General features: G+C 40.8%; 1 protein-coding gene across 2 annotated transcripts in view; it reads right to left on the bottom strand.

Moving 5' to 3' along the window:
- LDLRAD4 (low density lipoprotein receptor class A domain containing 4) overlaps positions 1-17,781 on the bottom strand; it is a 278,078-nt gene that overhangs the window by 210,288 nt on the left and 50,009 nt on the right. For both annotated transcript variants that reach the window (XM_035124991.2, XM_035124995.2), the window contains exon 2: positions 17,523-17,613. The gene's annotated coding sequence lies outside the window, so the exon portion shown is untranslated. The remainder of the gene's footprint in view (positions 1-17,522; positions 17,614-17,781) is intronic.

Genomic DNA, 17,781 nt, shown 5'->3' with positions numbered 1-17,781 from the left:
GCCACAGGTACAGTGAAAAGGGTTGCCATATTTCAAAAAGTGAAAATCCAGAGCTTTTTTCCCCACCCCCAAAAAAGAAAGATTATGAGCTATCTTTAATAAAATTTGTAAAAATCTACACTGCCAACATGGGCCCTGACGCTGCTTACAAGGGCTGAATACCGGCTATGTCAATTCCGAACATATGGCTACCCTAGCAGTGAACGTCAGTTTCCTCTGGATTCACCAAAGTTATTTCTCCATGCCATAACCCCAAGGTTCCCATAGCAGCACCTTAACAGCTGCTGCCAAACCTGGCTTTGCACAGGTTACAAATTGTCATTGCATGGAGGAAAAGAGCAGGGCTGTGTCCTCTGGCCAGCTCCTGCAATCATACCTCCCACTACCTCCCACCCTCTGGTCAGCCATGCACTGAAGCTTGCTGGAGGCACATATGCCAATGTGGTGCGCTCCATGCATTGTTGACTCTGAATGCCATGTGCCCCAGCCATCATGTCCGATGGCCGGGGTTGATAGTTCAACAACATCTTCGAAACATTGCGCTGGCTACTTCTGCCACAGGCTCTCTCAGCAAATAAAACTTTTAACTGTGGTTTAAGTGCAATATACAGTGTGACACTAGATGGCGATGGTGAGCCTTATGGGAAATTCAATGTGTTTTTTAAAACGCTTTTTTTTTTTAAAAAAAAAGCATTTTCAAAGCTGTTTTATATATGTGTCTGGATTGCACCTCAGTCACTGGTCAGGACTCCAAATAACAGAGTGAGCCTATGCGTGTGCAGCAGGCTTCCCTTTGCAGATGTTTCCCAAACCCATGGATGATGGGGCAGTGGGACTGCTGAGGGAATCCAGTGAGGGTGTCCCTGGTCTTCCACTCCACATGACTGCAAATACAGCGGTACCTTGGGTTACAAACACTTCAGGTTACAAATGCTTCAGGTTACAAACTCCGCAGGTTATCAACTCCTCGGGTTGATAACTTTGCTTCAGGATCAGAACAGAAATCATGCTCCGGCGGCGTGGCGGCAGCAGGAGGCCCCATTAGCTAAAGTGGTGCTTCATGTTAAGAACGTTTTCAGGTTAAGAACGGACCTCCGGAACGAATTAAGTTCTTAACCAGAGGTTCCACTGTATGAGGAGGAGTATAACCATTCGTATCCAGTTAAACTGTAGGCTGGGTGTTAAAGGGGAGAATTTTTCCCACCAGCTAATATCAAAACGAGGGACGCGGGTGGCACTGTGGGTTAAACCACTGTGGGTTAAAACTGTGCCGCTTGGGCTTGCCGATTGAAAGGTCGGTGGTTCGAATCCCCGCGATGGGGTGAGCCCCCATTTTTTGGTCTCTGCTCCTGCCAACCTAGCAGTTCAAAAGCATGTCAAAGTGCAAGTAGATAAATAGGTACCGCTCCAGCAGGAAGGTAAACGGCATTTCCGTGCACTGCTCTGATTTCGCCAGAAGCAGGCTTAGTCATGCTGGCCACATGATCCGGAAACCTGTCTGTGGACAAAACGCCGGCTCCCTCGGCCTATAAAGGGAGATGAGCGCCGCAACCCCAGAGTTGTTCACAACTGGACTTAATTTTGTCAGGGGTCCCTTTACCTAATATCCAAACAGACACCTAGATATTTTATTCCTACTCAAATATTTTACTTTCCCCCCAGTTTTATTGCTAGAAATTATGAACTGGCATTTGCACGCACCCCCCACGGCATTTTTATGTAGGAATACATAGAACCTGAAACAGCTGTGGTGCACTTAGCTGCACCAGAGCTCTTTCAGTCACCAAGCAAAGAGAAAATACTTGGGGTTAATAGAAACTCCACTGGGCTAAGTAAAAAAATAAATAAATAAAATAAAAATCACCTCTGTGAAGGCAGATTTATTAACTGGAACATCTGTCTAGAGAGACAAAAATAGGAAGCTAAAGCTAGAAACAGATAAGAAAAGTGCAAGATCCTTTAATGAAACAAGAGTCTTTGCTCCTTAATCACCTTCTCCCCCAACACCATATCAGTCCTTCCTGCTCTAGGTGATAGCACATCCTTCTTTGAAATGAAGTATCATTAAGCTCCAGTCTATCAAGCTGCAGCTTTGCTCCAAAGAGCACCCTACTTAAAATCAACAATTGCAATGGAAATACCAGGTCTGTTGAACTTTTGCTGGGAAAGCGATTAATCTCACAGTGACATTTTGGAGGTCTTGACAAAGCCACATTTCCAAACAAGATAAACCCCATCTCCCAACACTCTATATTGGAATAAGGAACCAAGCACAAGTGCTCGAGACAGCAGGGAATTACCAATGGCATGCTAATTACCAGCCTGGTCCAGAAATAGCTGAATGCCACAGCCTCATTTTGGCTTGCATTGCTTTCTGCAGTGCCGTATTGAATGCCCCTGAAAAGCAAAAATACTGGAACCCCTGGGTTGAAGGGTTCAATGTCAACTGAATTATGTATCCATTCACTTCTAGTGGATAGAAAGTTGGACTAGGACTTGGGAGGCCAGGGTTCAAATCCGCATTTAGCCATGAAGTTTACTGGGTAGCCTTGAGCCAGTCACTGTTTCTCAGCCTAGCCTACCTCACAGGGTTGTTGTGAGGATAAAATGGGAAACGGATAACCATGTTTCCACCTTGAGCTCTTTGTAGTAAAGCTGGGATATAAATGCAGTAATAATAAAAATTAACCAAGATGAATGATGATGGCAGTTGTAGTCCAAAAGATTTATGTAATTCATATACTGTAATTACATTATGTTGTAATTATGTCATTCCACCCCATTTGTTTCAATGCAGAGGAAATACAACACAATTGGAGGGAAATGTAATCAATTTTGTATCACTTGCAGACTGAAAGAAGCAGCGACAGCAAATACAGTATGAGCAGATTGATTTTTGTTTCAGATGAGATGAACAAGTGAACACCAACAATTTCTGCTCCTTTTTCTGTTTTCATCGGAATTCTCCAGCATCCTTAGGTATCAGTCCAATAGCATGGTCAGCTTCAGAGATTCCAAAACGGTTCTTATTTCTGCTTAGAGATCTTTTAGGGCTTATTCATACTTACTTTTCCTCTGCTCTTTCCAGGCATGGTCTGCACTTTAAAGCTTCATGTCTGAATGCCCCTTTTCCCTTGCTCCAGAGCTTTCCCCATGAAAACCCACTCTCTAAATCTCAATAGGAGCAATGGCAATCTGTGAAAAACCCAAATTGGCGTAAGCTTTGATTGAGTGCTAAAGAGCGGGACAGACCCGTGCCGGAAAAGAGTGGGGCAAAATTTAAGTGTGGATAAGGCCTTATAATTCTTTTAGGATTAGAAAACTTCCTCCCAATTACTACATTGTCATAATTTACAGAAAGGGGAACAGTTTGATTTTCAGCACAGCTAGAAAAGACAAACCTGCCCTTGAGGCCCAGCTTGCCTCATGAATTTTTATCCCAAGTGTGGAAACAAAACCAGATGTAATGGTTGGAAGCAGAGAAAACTAACAACTCAGCATGCTTCCCAGAAAGTCTGGGAAGACTATGAAAAAATGTAGAATCATCAGTATCTCCAAACACTGCACAAAAAAGGAGCACATAGCCCATGTACACTGTTCAATCAATGCACCTTTGATAAATGAGCTGAATTATTAGTTTTCAAGATAAACTAGCTGTTCCTTCACAGACCTTCTTCATACTTAAATTCATTTCGCACAAGTGAGCAGCCTCTACAATCATGATTCCTCCACAACCGTCCCTGGGCAGAAGAATCGCATAGAGAGTAATATTGCTGGTCTTCCATTGACATATTCCCATTGCAATTTTCTTATCATGGGTGCCATTTGGTCCCCTAAATGACATAAATCACAGTGGGTATGCATCTATTGGTTAGATGTTCACTTCTCTCTGTAATCTTTGTATCCAGGGGCCGTTGGACAATATTATCTGTGTGACCCAGTCCATTGATAGATTTTGCAAAGTTCACTGAGCGATAAAAAATGTTGATTCAGACTTATTTGTGGCATGTCTACTAAGGCAAAGGACTTTAAGAGAATACTGGGAAAACAAGTACAGTACATTGACTGAATTACCCCTATTCACTCCATTAAGAGGTTTCCAAGACATGAAAGGTAAAGCTAAAGGACCCCTGGACAGTTAAGTCCAGTCAAAGGCGACCATGGGGTTGCAGAGCTCATCTCGCTTTCAAGCGAGGGAGCTGGAGTTTGTCCACATACAGCTTTCCGGGTCATGTGGCCAGCATGACTAAACTGCTTCTGCCGCAATGGCACACCGTGATGGAAACCAGAGCGCACGGAAACGCTGTTTACCTTCCTGCCGCAGTGGTATCTATTTATCTACTTGCATTGGCATGCTTTCAAACTGCTAGGTTGGCAGGAGCTGGGACAGAGCAACGGGAACCCAACGGCAAGCCCAAGGCGCTCAGTGGTTTAGACCACAGCGCCATCCGAGACATGAGTTACATTTAAGAAAACTAATATCACCCTTTCCCCAATATATCATATTTCTCCATAAGCTCAGCCAATCTGCTTGTAAGTACAGTTTCTATTAATTTGCCTAGAATGGCAGTCAGAGTCTGGTCCAGATCCAACACAGCATATTGCATCCATGGAATGGCTTTTGGAATGATTACAAAGAACCACACAAATGAAAACATTTTGTCCTAATGTGTTACCTGTGCAATTTGTTTGAAGACAATTCTAGGAACATGGTCCCAGATACCTATTCAAGCAAGCTAGAAGGTTCATATCTGAACAAGTTGCAAGAATCATAAGTGGACCATTTAGATATGCTATTTTTACATATAGAAGGATAATGAATCTACATAATGAATGTTATTCAACCCAATGAACTAAAATGAGAAGATGCAATTTGGCCAAGATCCAAAGAACCACATAACTAGTTACACTTGTCTAAAGAAGCGTTGTGATTCTGTTTTTTGAACAGCAGTTCATCCAAAGTCACATGCAAACCCCTTTTGAAGAAAAGGGGGGGGGGTCTTTCAAAAGCAGTTTGTGATATGGCAGGAGGATCTCATTCATTCTTTGGGGGGTGGGTAATGTCCAATGTTACTGCTGCTGTTTGGAAGCTGGAGGAAGGTCAGAACGCCTACAAGAATGCTCACTATGTTATGTGTCATCAATTCAATCTGCTGTAGTCCTTTATTTTGATTAAACACGCATGTATATGATGGACAAAGTTACCATGTTCTTAAACAACCTCACACTCCTACAACTTTGTGTTCCTGCATTCAATACCAATTCAGTTATTGAGAGATAAACAGTTTATCTTTATGGAACATTCCTTCCCGCCCCCCCCCCCGCCCCCTTTCATTGGAAGTATTGAAAAATATGAATTTTTGGATTGCAATACAGACCTCAATTCTCATATACTATGTCTTTGGGATCTCTGATTTTTGAAAAAAAAATTAGTACAGTATTGCGTATTCTGTCATTATTATAACATATATACAAACTGATATTTGGGAGGAAATGCTTCCTTTTCCAATCTGATCTTATTTTATTTGTATTTGTATTCTACATTTCTAACAGCAATACTGAGCTGAAAGCAGCTAGCAGCAGCAGCATTAAAAATTAACATTACAATCAATATAATTATATCAGTAACAGTTTGAGCAAATAGCAGAGTCAACACATTCTGGTAAATAAAATTCACAGGTATTCCAGCAATCTGGGCACTGGCAATCCCAAAGACTAGTTACTGTAATGTACCGTGTGTGAGGCTACCCTTGAGACTGGTCCAAAAGCTGCAGCTAGGGCAGAATGCAGCAGCCAGGCTACCGACTGAATCTTATTGTCAGCCTATATACTTTCAAGTCTCAAAATATACACCCTTTTGTAGTTGAGCATGGCATTCAGGACAGAGTACATTCTAGAGTTTCAGCAATCTGACATGTGAATGACTTTAAAATTCTCAGATGTTGCAGAAGAATAATTGAAGTCAATAAAACAAAAAGCTAGATGAACATTTGGCTCTTGTGAGTTCTTGCTGTTTATTCTACCAATCTGTTCTAAAACTTTTTCCATTGACATTTCAGGTTGTGACAAAAATGGCACACTGCTGGTTGTCTTTCCAAAAGCTTTTCTACTGACGATGGAAATTAAACTTCCATCACTTAAGGTCTTTCCAGAAAAAAATCTGTCACCGTTAGCATTCCTTTTACAGTTCAGTGGGGCAATGGCCCTAACTTTGGCCAGCTTCCATTTTTCTCTGCATTTCAAATGTCTGTTAACTCTCTGGTTTAACAATTGCTTGACCCTCTTCAAGGAAAGTGTCTGAATTAAAAGGTACAGTCCTACTTAAATTCAAGTGGTCACCTCCAGACGTGTTTTTAATGATCCACTTCATTTTAAGAGTCTCCATGCTCTCATATGTAATTCACCCCAATCTGCCAGTAGTTGCACTCAGGTTCCAACCTCTATTTCCTTGCCTGATAAACAACTAAGTGAAGTTTCATGTGTTACAATTGCTGTGAGAAACACTTTAGCTGTGAGGTCCTGCAAGATTCCATCTTATTCCTCATGCTCTTTAACATCTGTGTATATTTGCTGAGCAAGATCATCTGAGGGTTCAGAGGAAGGTGTCATTAGTATTCTAAGGACACTCAACTTTACTTCTCTTCATCACTGGAAGCAGGTGAAGCTATGCAGGTGATAAATTTGTATGTACACTCTGTGATGGTCTTGATGAGTCCCAATAATTTGAAAATGAATCTCAACAAGAGAGAAAAACTATGGTTCTTTGGTCTTGGAAATTGTGCTTGGTAGATAAAGTTACCCTCATGGGCACTATTTAATAGATGCTCACGACATTTACATCTACTGCAACTACACAGATGGAGGCCTAGGGCAACTATACCACTTAACACTGCCATTTCTATGTAGCATACAGTGATGTCACAAAAGAAACACAAAAGATAAAATTAACCATAAAATAAAAAAAGCTTACTGAAAAATGCCAGCTTTTTAAAAAGGGTTTTCACTTTTCACCAGAGAATGGTTCTTTCTACCTATGGGCAATAACACCTTTACCAGAGTGCATCTCAGCTCTTTAAAAATCTCTAACATGCGCCCAGGACAGATGGTTCTAGAATCTCCTGGAGGAAAAGGAGGGTTCTAGAATGGTTCTAGAATCTCCTGGAGGAAAAGGAGGGGCATCAACTCATATTCCAAAAGTATTCTTTCAGAATTCTAGAAGTTTACTGAGAGCTACTATTTCCAGCACCCTTAACAAACTATAGTTTCCAGGATTCTTTGGGAGGGGGAATGTACTTTAAAGTATGGTGTGTGCACAGCCCAAGGTGGAGGACCACCTCTCCAATGAATGCCAAAGAACAATGACCAGGACTACAGCACAGGGTAACTGTGCCTGTTCCATCTCCATGATAATAATGAATCAGACATGTCAATGTTGCTGTCTCGATATTGTACCACAGTGTGAAAGCAACACAGAACATTAGCAGATGCTACATATCATTGAAAAGAGTAATTCATGCATCTGGTAAGGGGGGGGGGGACACGGGTGAATCAAAATGTTGTAGAAATTACCACTTTTGAGGACAAGGCAGACTATTGTGTTGGTATCTGAATTGCTTCTCAGTAATCTGTTCTCATCATGTACTAACAATATATACATGAACAGCTTGCTTGTAAGATTCATCCTCCCACACTCTTAAGACCACTCATTAAAGTTTATAATCTATGGAGAAAAGTATGAAGTCTTAAAAAGAAGTGAGGCACTCGTAGTTACTAAGAGAAATTCTCTCTCTCCCAACTGATTGAGCAATGGAATTAGTGAAACCATGTTATAACTGAAGAGAAAGGCAGAAAGGCAGCATAGAAAATTTAAATAAACATGATTTGTTTGTATATACTAAGGCATCCACTTAAGGATCAGTACTTTACCAGTAGGAAGGCAACTTGACATACTAATTGGTTATACCTATTGTTCCAACTTCCAGAACCTTTTTGTCCTGCATCATAATCCTGAACACATTAAGTTGGAAGCAAGCAGTGGTGATTACAATTTGGAACTATGTGGTTGAAATCAGCCAGTTTGCATGGGTGGAAAGCTTCAGGAATTGAAACACGGCTTTGGTCTGCTTCAATCCAGCTGGGGGAAATTTGAATGTGGAAGTAGGCTTCCAGTGTACATCCTTAGCTGAATTGGGTATTGTACATGCAAATAGGCACTACACACAGGTTTTCCTAATCCAGCAGCCAGGGTTGCATATGCAAAAGCTCTGCTTAAAATGCCTAAAAGCAACATGCAGGGGGGCAAGTGAATTCAGTCTCTGCTTCTTCCTTGCTAAAAAGCTAATTTTCAGTCATTTAGATGCCCAATAATTTTATTATTTATTTATTTTGAATTGGTATATCCTGCCTATGCACCACTCAGAGTGGCTATCAAGAATTCAAAGCAACCATAAAATACAATGTTATATATAAAGTGCAGCAGTGAGTCTATAAGAAAAGCATTGGATAGAAACCTGCCTAGCCAATAAAACTTCTGCCTAAACTAAAAGGTTTTCGTTATACAGTAAAGCACCACTGGGGAATCAAAGAGTTCCATAAATTGGGTGAAGCCACAAAGGTGGTCTTTCCCCTAGCCCTTAACAGCCAAGCCTGCACCATCAAGAAGACAAAGAGACAAGCTTCTGTCAAATCTTTTAGAGTAGGAAGGCTGGTAGGAAGAAGGCAGCCCCTGAGGTTTCCTGGACCTATGCTACGGTATTTATAAAGGTCATCCTCAGTGTTGGCCTGGAGACAAATCTCTGAATGCCCCAATTAAATCGGGACATCCTATTTTGGGAGGTCATGTTTTCCAGAGCACGGTTCCCGAAATATATGTTTTTGGGCACTATGGCCAGAAAGATGTTTTGGGGCACAATCTTGCAAGGGTCACATCACATGACTTGTGCAGGAGTGTGTCCCAAAAGATGTGTGCCTAAGTTTTCTGGGCAATATGTTGGAGAGTATGCAAATCAGCCTGCGTCTTGGACACTGGGATAACTAAGTTGTTCATAATCTTAAATACTATTTCTAAGAAACAAACATGTATCTGAAGAATAAACTAAACTGTGTGTGTTTTTTAGGTAATTATAATTACTTGAGCCATCCAGTGTTGAAAACTGTAAAAGGTATCTTATAAGTTACCACATGACAGTCTAAATTCTGCAGGTTGTGCCTCCGGCACAGGGCCTGTCAGCTTATCTGCCCTAGGTCATCCATGTCCCTGAAAAACATTGTTTCTGGCTTGACAAACTGTGCAGTTCAAGGCCTCAAGCCATTGTACATGCAAGCTGAAAAGCACACACAGAAAATGTGTGCCTTTTGCATCAGGGGTTGTGATTAAATTCTCCATCAAGTTCTTAATTAGTGGCAACTGAGCACATGTTGCAGTGCAAAGACACCGTCATAGTGCACAGTATTCATAGTTGCAGCAAAAAGTTTAAAACTGGGAGGGCAACGAATGCATTTTAAAATTACATTATAAAAGGTCTTTTTTAAAAAAAGTCATACATATTGTTTTTGAATCTGTTATGTCTGATAAAAATGCACAGTGAGGAACAGAAAGAAGCTTGGTTAGTTGTTTTGCACATTCCTTGAGAGGAACCGGTATATTTTAAAAGCAGCCACTCTTGTTTTTCTGTTTAAATGTACATGGTTATTTTGTATAGCATTTTTTGATACGTATTTCCAGGACAACTGACATAAAAATAAAATTGAAATAAAATTGGGCATCCAGAGGTTTGGTCTATATTTGTGCATATACTGTACCTCTGAAATTTCTGAAAATTGTTGTAATCCTTTTGCCTTCTTTTTATTCATATTGTTCTCTCTCTCTCTCTCTCTCTCTCTCTCTCTCTCACACACACACACACACACAGTCAAACAGCACTGAAGTGTAAAATGTGCTTTCGCCAAGGTCAGTTTCTTGTGATTACTTGCCTGTGGCAACTGATGCCAGTCGCAACAGACTGAGTCTCAGCAGTCCCCAAAGTCACATTGGTGCTTATACAGAGGGCATCTAGTAGGTTATAGCCACTGTTGTCAGAAGTATCTGCAGTGCTGCTAAATTTCAGCACGCATGTTTAACTCTTTGTAACTTAAAAAAACAGTTTGAAATCAATCCACCCAAGATAAGAGTTTCCGATTTGTTTATGGAGGAAGTATGTTTTATTTATTTACTTTCAATACCCAGTTTTGTTGGGGGGGGGGGTTGGTTTATTAAAAAAGATATCTGAATGATTTGCAAGTAAAATATTAAAACCACCTAATACAAAAATACATGAAATAAAAAGGTAAAACTTGCATACAAAGCTAAAGCGCAGGTAATGTGTTCATGTAAATAAATATACTGAAAATAACTAAATATCTGCCTATAATTGGTTTGAATGTATTTTTAAAAACACAGGCATGAAGTAATTCCACAGTGAATTAAGTATCTGGAAATAATTCTGACAAACTCTATTTCTCTGCTCCATGAGATAAATTGCTGCTGGTAGGCAAAAGGAGCTGCAGTAAAAATGAACAGACTACCAAACTTATTTTACTGTTTTAAATGTTACCCATATCAAACCCAGATAAATTAATCAAGGCCCTGCAACATATAATATCTAGCCTCCTCCTGACATTAAAAAAAAAACCCTCCACATTAAGGCCAAATGAAGGTAGAAGCTATTAGATTACTAGATTTGCAACATTTGTCATATTTGGGTTGACATTGAGCAGGAAACTCCTGCTAGGTGAAAGAGAAAACTTGAATCATGGCAGCATTCTGGATTCCCTAGAAACCTTTTCAGCCAGAGGACCACATTGCCCCACTGCAACCTCAAGAGACTGCAATGTACCGTGAGTATGGTCAAAATACGGGTGTTGCCAAAGTTGCCACAGACATTCTACCGTAACTCCCTCCCTCTCTTTCTTTCTCTCTCTCTCTCACACAAATTCACAACACGCAAAGAGGTTTGCACGATCATGTAGATCGTGTATATGGCAGGCACATTCAACTGGAGGCAGCTTCCCTTGCCTTTCCTGATGGCAGCGAAGAGGGAAGACCTTGGGAACTGCTGCCTCAAGGCCCTTAGAAGTAGCAGCTTCCAGCAAAGTCAATTTTTCTTTCCTGGCATATTGCTTCAATGTGGTCCATGGGATTTCTCCTGTGGTTAGTAATAGAAGCTCTGCTTCCATAGAATTTATCACTGGTACTCAGGTTATCATCAGAAACTTCCAATGATATCTGAGTGCTGCTGATCATCGCTTAGTGATCTGGAAGCAGCAGCTCCATTGGAACTGTATGAAAAGCCCCATAGAATGCCTTGAAACAAGGCAATGTGAGGATGATTTTTTTTCACCTGCTGCTCTAACACACTGTATACACAAAGTGGACCAATACATAAACAAAAAATAAAAAGGGCACCACTGTCACCAAATTTTGGGAGTCTTCCAGGGCTATTTAAAATTGATTGGTGGCCACCCCTTTCCTAGAATCCAGCTAATAGAAAGCAGGAAAGAGATGCGGGTCAAAATCAGAAGGGAATAGGTATAGAGGAATGTTTGACTATATGAATCTTGGTCTAATACAGCTAGATACTTTTTATGTTCTTACAACAATAAAAAGGTAAAAAGGTAAAGGACCCTGGATAGTTAAGTCCAGTCAAAGGCGACTATAGGGTTGCGGCAAGCAAGCAAAGATGTTTATTCGGCTTTACGCCCATCATAAAACACAACAAAACAAAACAAATAAAATAAAACAGTGGATTCATACAAGCCACAAATAATATAACAGGGTTGCGGCACTCATCTCGGTTTCAGGCCGAGGGAGCCGGCGTTTGTCCACAGACAGTTTTCCGGTTCATGTGGCTAAACCGCTACTGGCGCATGGAGGACTGTGACGAGTGCCAGAGCACACGGTAATGCTGTTTACCTTCCCACCAAAGCGGTACTTATTTATCTACTTGCACTGGCACGCTTTCAAACTGCTAGGTTGGCAGGAGCTGGGACAGAGCAACGGGAGCTCACCCCATCACGGGGACTCGAACTGCTGACCTTCTGATCAGCAATCCCAAGAGGCTCAGTGGTTTAGACCATGGCACCACCCGCAATACTGCATATTCAGGATCAGGAGTGCCAGCTTAGCCCCAGAGCCATGGGTGCCATGCAGCGTGCATGGCCATGATGGCACCAAAATTTGTGGGTGCCCAGCCCCTTCATGGGGATTTTTGTGTGTGCTCAGGCACCCAGGGAGTTCGCACCTATGTTCAGGATAACTTATGCTGTGACTTAACTGAGAACAGTCCAGATATTCCTATTCTCTGCTTCCTTTTCTTAATCAGTTATTGATTCATAGGAAGAACTGTCATCCCATGTCTGGCAAGTTTACTCAAGAGCCTTTGATGAGAGGGACTTTGTCAAATGCTTTTTGAAAGCCTTAGTTCAAACAGAAATTATTTTGATTTGTGGAGATCCACTATTGTCCTTTGCCTTGTATAGTTTGCAGACTATGAAGTTTGCTTTGCTTATACACACTTCCAAATTATGGCATAGGAAATGCTAGCAAAATGTCCTGATTGTTGTCTAGATTTACTATATTTTATTAAATGAAATGATTAGTCACAAATTTACTAATTGCTGTTCAGCACAATTACAAAAAAAATAAAATTGAGATTCATCTTATTAAGCAACAAAGCCCCAGATAATTCAGTACTGAATTCCTGATAACTTGTTTTGGAAGTACCCAATGTAACTGCATTGTGCTACACACATAAAAAAATACATTGCAGGAGCAAAATTAAAGTGACATCCATACTGGTCATTAATTTATCCCCTGACTATAGGTAGATTAAGCTTTTGTGACAGGTCTCCCTGTTTTATAGGATATTGGTCGACTTTTTCATCCCTAACAGCAATTATTTATGAATCATACTCTTACATGCCCCCCTCATTGCAGCACTTACAGCATATCATGACTCATCAGCAATTTTCCCCTGGCATGATTTGAAGGGCGGGAAGAAAATGCCAACCTGCCATTAAAGTACACCAGATAGTCTTTCAAGCATGACTTCTAATTATTATTTTCCCCTTCTTCTTTGATGACTTGAGGAATGGCTTACTCATCCACATTAAGGCAACTTTTCATTCTTCATTAAAACATTATGAAAATTGAGATTTCAGTTGAATGCTATCAGAAGTGGAGAAGTTAGCTGCTTGTCTGAAGTGTGTGCTGCATGTGTGTAACACTCGAGAACCTCATTTACTGATCTGTTGAGCTGCATGATGAACTTTCAGCTTCTTGAAGCGAAAAATGACACCTCTCCAAGAAAAACCAAAAGCAGGTTTTGAAAGGGCATGTTGTTGAGATCTCTGCACAAACACAATAAGAGGTAGCAAAAGATACAGCAGGACTGAACTGTGCTTTAGAAAAGGGTGTCTTCCTAACTTACACTTTTTTATTTCCTTATGTGGACAATATTTTCTTGTAGATACACATGCTGGCACAAACACAGGTCTGGTATGGATGTAATACAAAGCTATAGTTTAGGTTGGTATTACATACATAAGTCTCATGCTTGTGTGCTACCACCTTGTACTGCTTTGACTGTTTAAAGTGGTACAATACTGCTTTAAAATGTAGAGTACAGATGGGGGTCACAGTTTAGTGCTACATCTGTAGTATGCCACAGAGTCACCTCTGCATATCCTGTGGGGAATACATTTCCAATATTCAGCACAATCTGCATACTATTATGCCACTAGCTTGCTATGTGAAATGGAAACAGCTACCATATACTAAAACTCAGCAGAGGTAAGAATGGAAAAGTATCCTACTGTAGCAGAGGAGCCAATTAGACTTGGACCCCAACTTTATAAAAATATAAAGTTGCAGAATGATCAATGCCAACATATATAAATGCAATTAGATTAAAAACAACAACAACCCACTATTCTTTTATAGTCAAAAAGTACTTGGCTACATAATACTGAATATTTTTTTAAAAAATGACAGATATGGAATGAATATAAACCACCCACATTTAACTTTGCAGGTTGTGCTTGAAACTCATTTCATCTCCTGTATGAAGTATGTACAATGGCCCATACAGGGATCTTGGCATTATTAGCGTCATGCTCTAACCAACTGTGCTAACCAGCCCCTTAGTCTCCTGTAGAAGTAGCATTTTTAAGAGTGTATGTTGCACTCCCTTTATCCTTAACTTCCACAGCACATGTTAGCCGCCCACTGACAAATTATTAGACTATATATTTGTATCCAAATTGGATGCGGCATGAATTTTACTCAGAGGGGTGAGGAAAATATAGATGAGATAGCGTTTTATTTATGTGGCTAACCAAATAATTTACTAGACAGCCATTCCCAAATATTTAACTAAAGAGACCTACAGATTTCTGATTATGTTTAGAAAGCCATGGATCTTCCCCACTCTTCTTTCATTAGTCCCTTGTGTTGCTTTGATTGACTCCCAATAATCCTATTATTTGCCACATGGGAAACATTTTTCTAATATAAAAATGAAAGGAAGGTAGCATTTGATATGGTGTGGTTACTTTCTCATTCAATGGCATGCTGCTATCTTGGGTAGCAATCATTTTTAAGTAAAACTAAAACAAACGCTGTATCTCGTTCTTTCTCCTGCTCAAATCCCTTATTTCCACTCTGTTGAGATCATCCGACTATGCTCATAGTGATCTAATCTGTTACATAACCAAAACACACAGAGGCAAAGTCTGCAGTCCACTCAGCGCTGGAAGCTATTGGGACTTCAAAGGGAGGATCTGTATGCAAGACAGCTGCAGAACCAAGCTTTTAATAATGAAAGGATATGCTAAGAAAAATAACAGTAAGATGCTGCTTCTTAGGAAGAACTGCCCGAAAGCTTAAAGTGTTATTTTTTAACAAAATTAAGGATGTTCAGAGACAGAAGAGATGATGTATTTTCAAGAAATATGTTGGAAACATCCCTAGAGTTTATTCTCCCCAACCCATCCTTTGAAATGAGTAGAATATTGTCTGCTTTATTGAAAATGAGGTTTGGGATTTGGTTTGATTTGTTTTTTTCTGTTTTAAGTTGGAGACTGTGGGTTGTATTCAGCTAAGTGCTTCTCAGAGTATACCCACTGAAATTAATGAATCTAAGTTAATCATGTTTACTTGCTTTAATGGGTCTACTCTGAGAAGGACTAACACTGAATACCACCCAGTATCCTTGGGAAACTGCTATTATTAAGATGAATATATTTTGGATTATAAGACTGTTTTGGAGGGAACACACTATCTTGACCCATTTCAGTCAATTCAGGCCTGGGTTTGGGACAGAATCAGCCTCGGTATGAAGAGGGGTTGCAGTGTGAGTGGCAATCACTGCCCCTGCATGAATAGAAGAGCAACCTGGGATTCAAGCCAATGGCAGCATGTGCTTGCCAGGAAAGGTCTGTGGGCTGCACTGGAATCTTCTATCCCCCAAATTAGGACTGGGATCAGGATAAGGAAATTATTTTCAGTCTTGTAGTGCCAGTGCAACTCTGCAGTTCAGGGATCCTAGTTCAAGAATGTGACACGGGCCTTGATTTACTTTTCCTGGATGACCTCTTTAGTGGTTCTGTGGTTCTCAGAATTCTTGTGTGCTCAGTACCAAATTTGGTGCTTCTCTTGTGTTCCCTATACCATACTGGCTCTGCCATTGATTTAAAGAGCACTGGAGGCTTATGGTGCCTTCATAATATCTACTTTACTTATAAAAACAGAGCAAAAGAAGGAAAAGACAGTTCTGCAAGCAGACAGCACAACCCGCATCAGATTCTACAGTGCAACTTCTGCAGTTCCACAAACCTGCACCCTAATTTCCAGCTATACCTGAAGTAGAAAACTCTTAGCTCTCTCATTGTCTCCAAATCTGAATGGTAAAACACCTTTTAACTGTTTTTCTCTAATTTCTAGCAAAGCTTGGGGGTGTTGCACTGTTACCTTCCCCAAACTCTGACTGCATCACATTCTGAGACAGAGAAAGAAAGAGAGAGATAAAAAGAAAGAAAGAAAGAAAGAAAGAAAGAAAGAAAGAAAGAAAGAAAGAAAGAAAGAAAGAAAGAAAGAGTCCCCTGGGTACCAGGGGAGCATTTCCTGATCATCCTGGACTATTAACCAGGAATTAACCTGCTGGTCAGCCAGCAAGCCTCACACGATATGGCAGCAGTGGAGAACCCAGGCCTGCTGGGCCATTTAGGCCAAATCACACTCACCTGATGGTCAGGTCAAGCTGTGCTTAGCAATCAAGCACAAACAACCAGCTGAAGATCAGCCAACTGTCAATGCTTTGTGGCATAGCTGCCAAGTTTTCCCTTTTCTCGCGAGGAAGCCTATTCAGCATAAGGTAAAATCCCTTTAAAAAAGGGATAACTTGGCAGCTATGCTTTGTGGCCTGTGCCTTCACCCACACCATTTCAGAAAGTGTGGGTAAAGACAAGTCACCTAGTGTGAGGTAAGCGGACCCTCCCATTGGTCAGATTTCACCCACAGTGGGTGGGAAAGATCTGGCCAGCTACCCAGATCAACTTATCCTCCCCTGCTATGTAGTATAGATAAAAATAACATGAGACAGGCAATACCCCCAACATGTTGGATGAGTCAGTGACGTCCCTTGCATGCTTTATGACAGGAGTGGTGAACCTTTGACCATTCAGATGTTGTTGAACTACAATGCCCATCTGCCCTAGCAAGCATAGAGAATTGCCTGGCCACCTTTTGGACTTTATTTACCATATAAAAATGTATGGTTTGACTTGTGTTCCCATTGTCCTTGGCTGATGTTGGGGATGAGAAGGAATCATTGATACATATGATACAGACTTCGCTGTTTCGGCAGAAATGTCTGAGAAAACACAATTGTGTCAGCTTTTCTAGGAGCCATGAAACCTTTTGTCTCTTTTGTAGGCAGAGAAGACATTTCTGCAAACAGCTGGCTCCTCTCCTAAGTGCTGCACCTCTTAGTTATTCATATCCAGAGGAATGCAGGCAAGGAAATATATGCCTTTTTTGAATCACAATCTCTAAGAGGAGGCTGTGTCCAGCAAAGTGTCTAGCCTGTCTACAAAATGAAAATCTTTTCTATTGCCTAAAAAATGAAAGAGGCAGCATGTGCATATTGATTGGTCAGTTTAATTTTTAATTTCAGTTTTCATTGCAAGAATCTTTATTATCATTCTAATAGCCACATTTTAAAATATTTGCAAACCATTTCAAACTATTGATCTTGAAGTGTTTTGGGAGAATTGAAATCTGTCTGGTGTCCCCCAACCTTCCCCCTACATTACATTCATCAGCCCCAGTCAGCACAGTAGTCCAAAACATTTTGATGGCACCAAGGTGGGTAAGAGTGCTGGAGTAGATGGGGAAAACAATCAAGAATGACAGGGCTGCTCAAAAGAAAAGTCTCTGTATCAGGTGGGAGGTGGACTGTGGAGACACCACACACAGCTCTACTTACCAAGGCAGACATTGGAGAATCACAGGATCCCTTTGAAACCAGTTCAAGTGGGTATGAGCACTCTGGAACCAAGCATGTGATGGCAAATATTCTGGGAAGGAAACACAAAGAAGAAATCTCAGAGTACAGCCACCAATATTCCCAAACTCTTGATCAACTACTGCAGTGATCAGAAGAGCAATTATTATGCATTTTCAAGACAACTCAGAAGCTGGACACCCTTTAGAAGGACTTTCTACACAGGAGGACTCTGTTCCAT

The sequence above is a fragment of the Zootoca vivipara genome, chromosome 8 (assembly GCF_963506605.1).
Source record: "Zootoca vivipara chromosome 8, rZooViv1.1, whole genome shotgun sequence".
Classification (NCBI taxonomy): domain Eukaryota; kingdom Metazoa; phylum Chordata; class Lepidosauria; order Squamata; family Lacertidae; genus Zootoca; species Zootoca vivipara.
The sequence above is the reverse complement of the archived record's forward strand: the minus strand, read 5'-3'. Positions and strand labels throughout refer to the sequence as shown.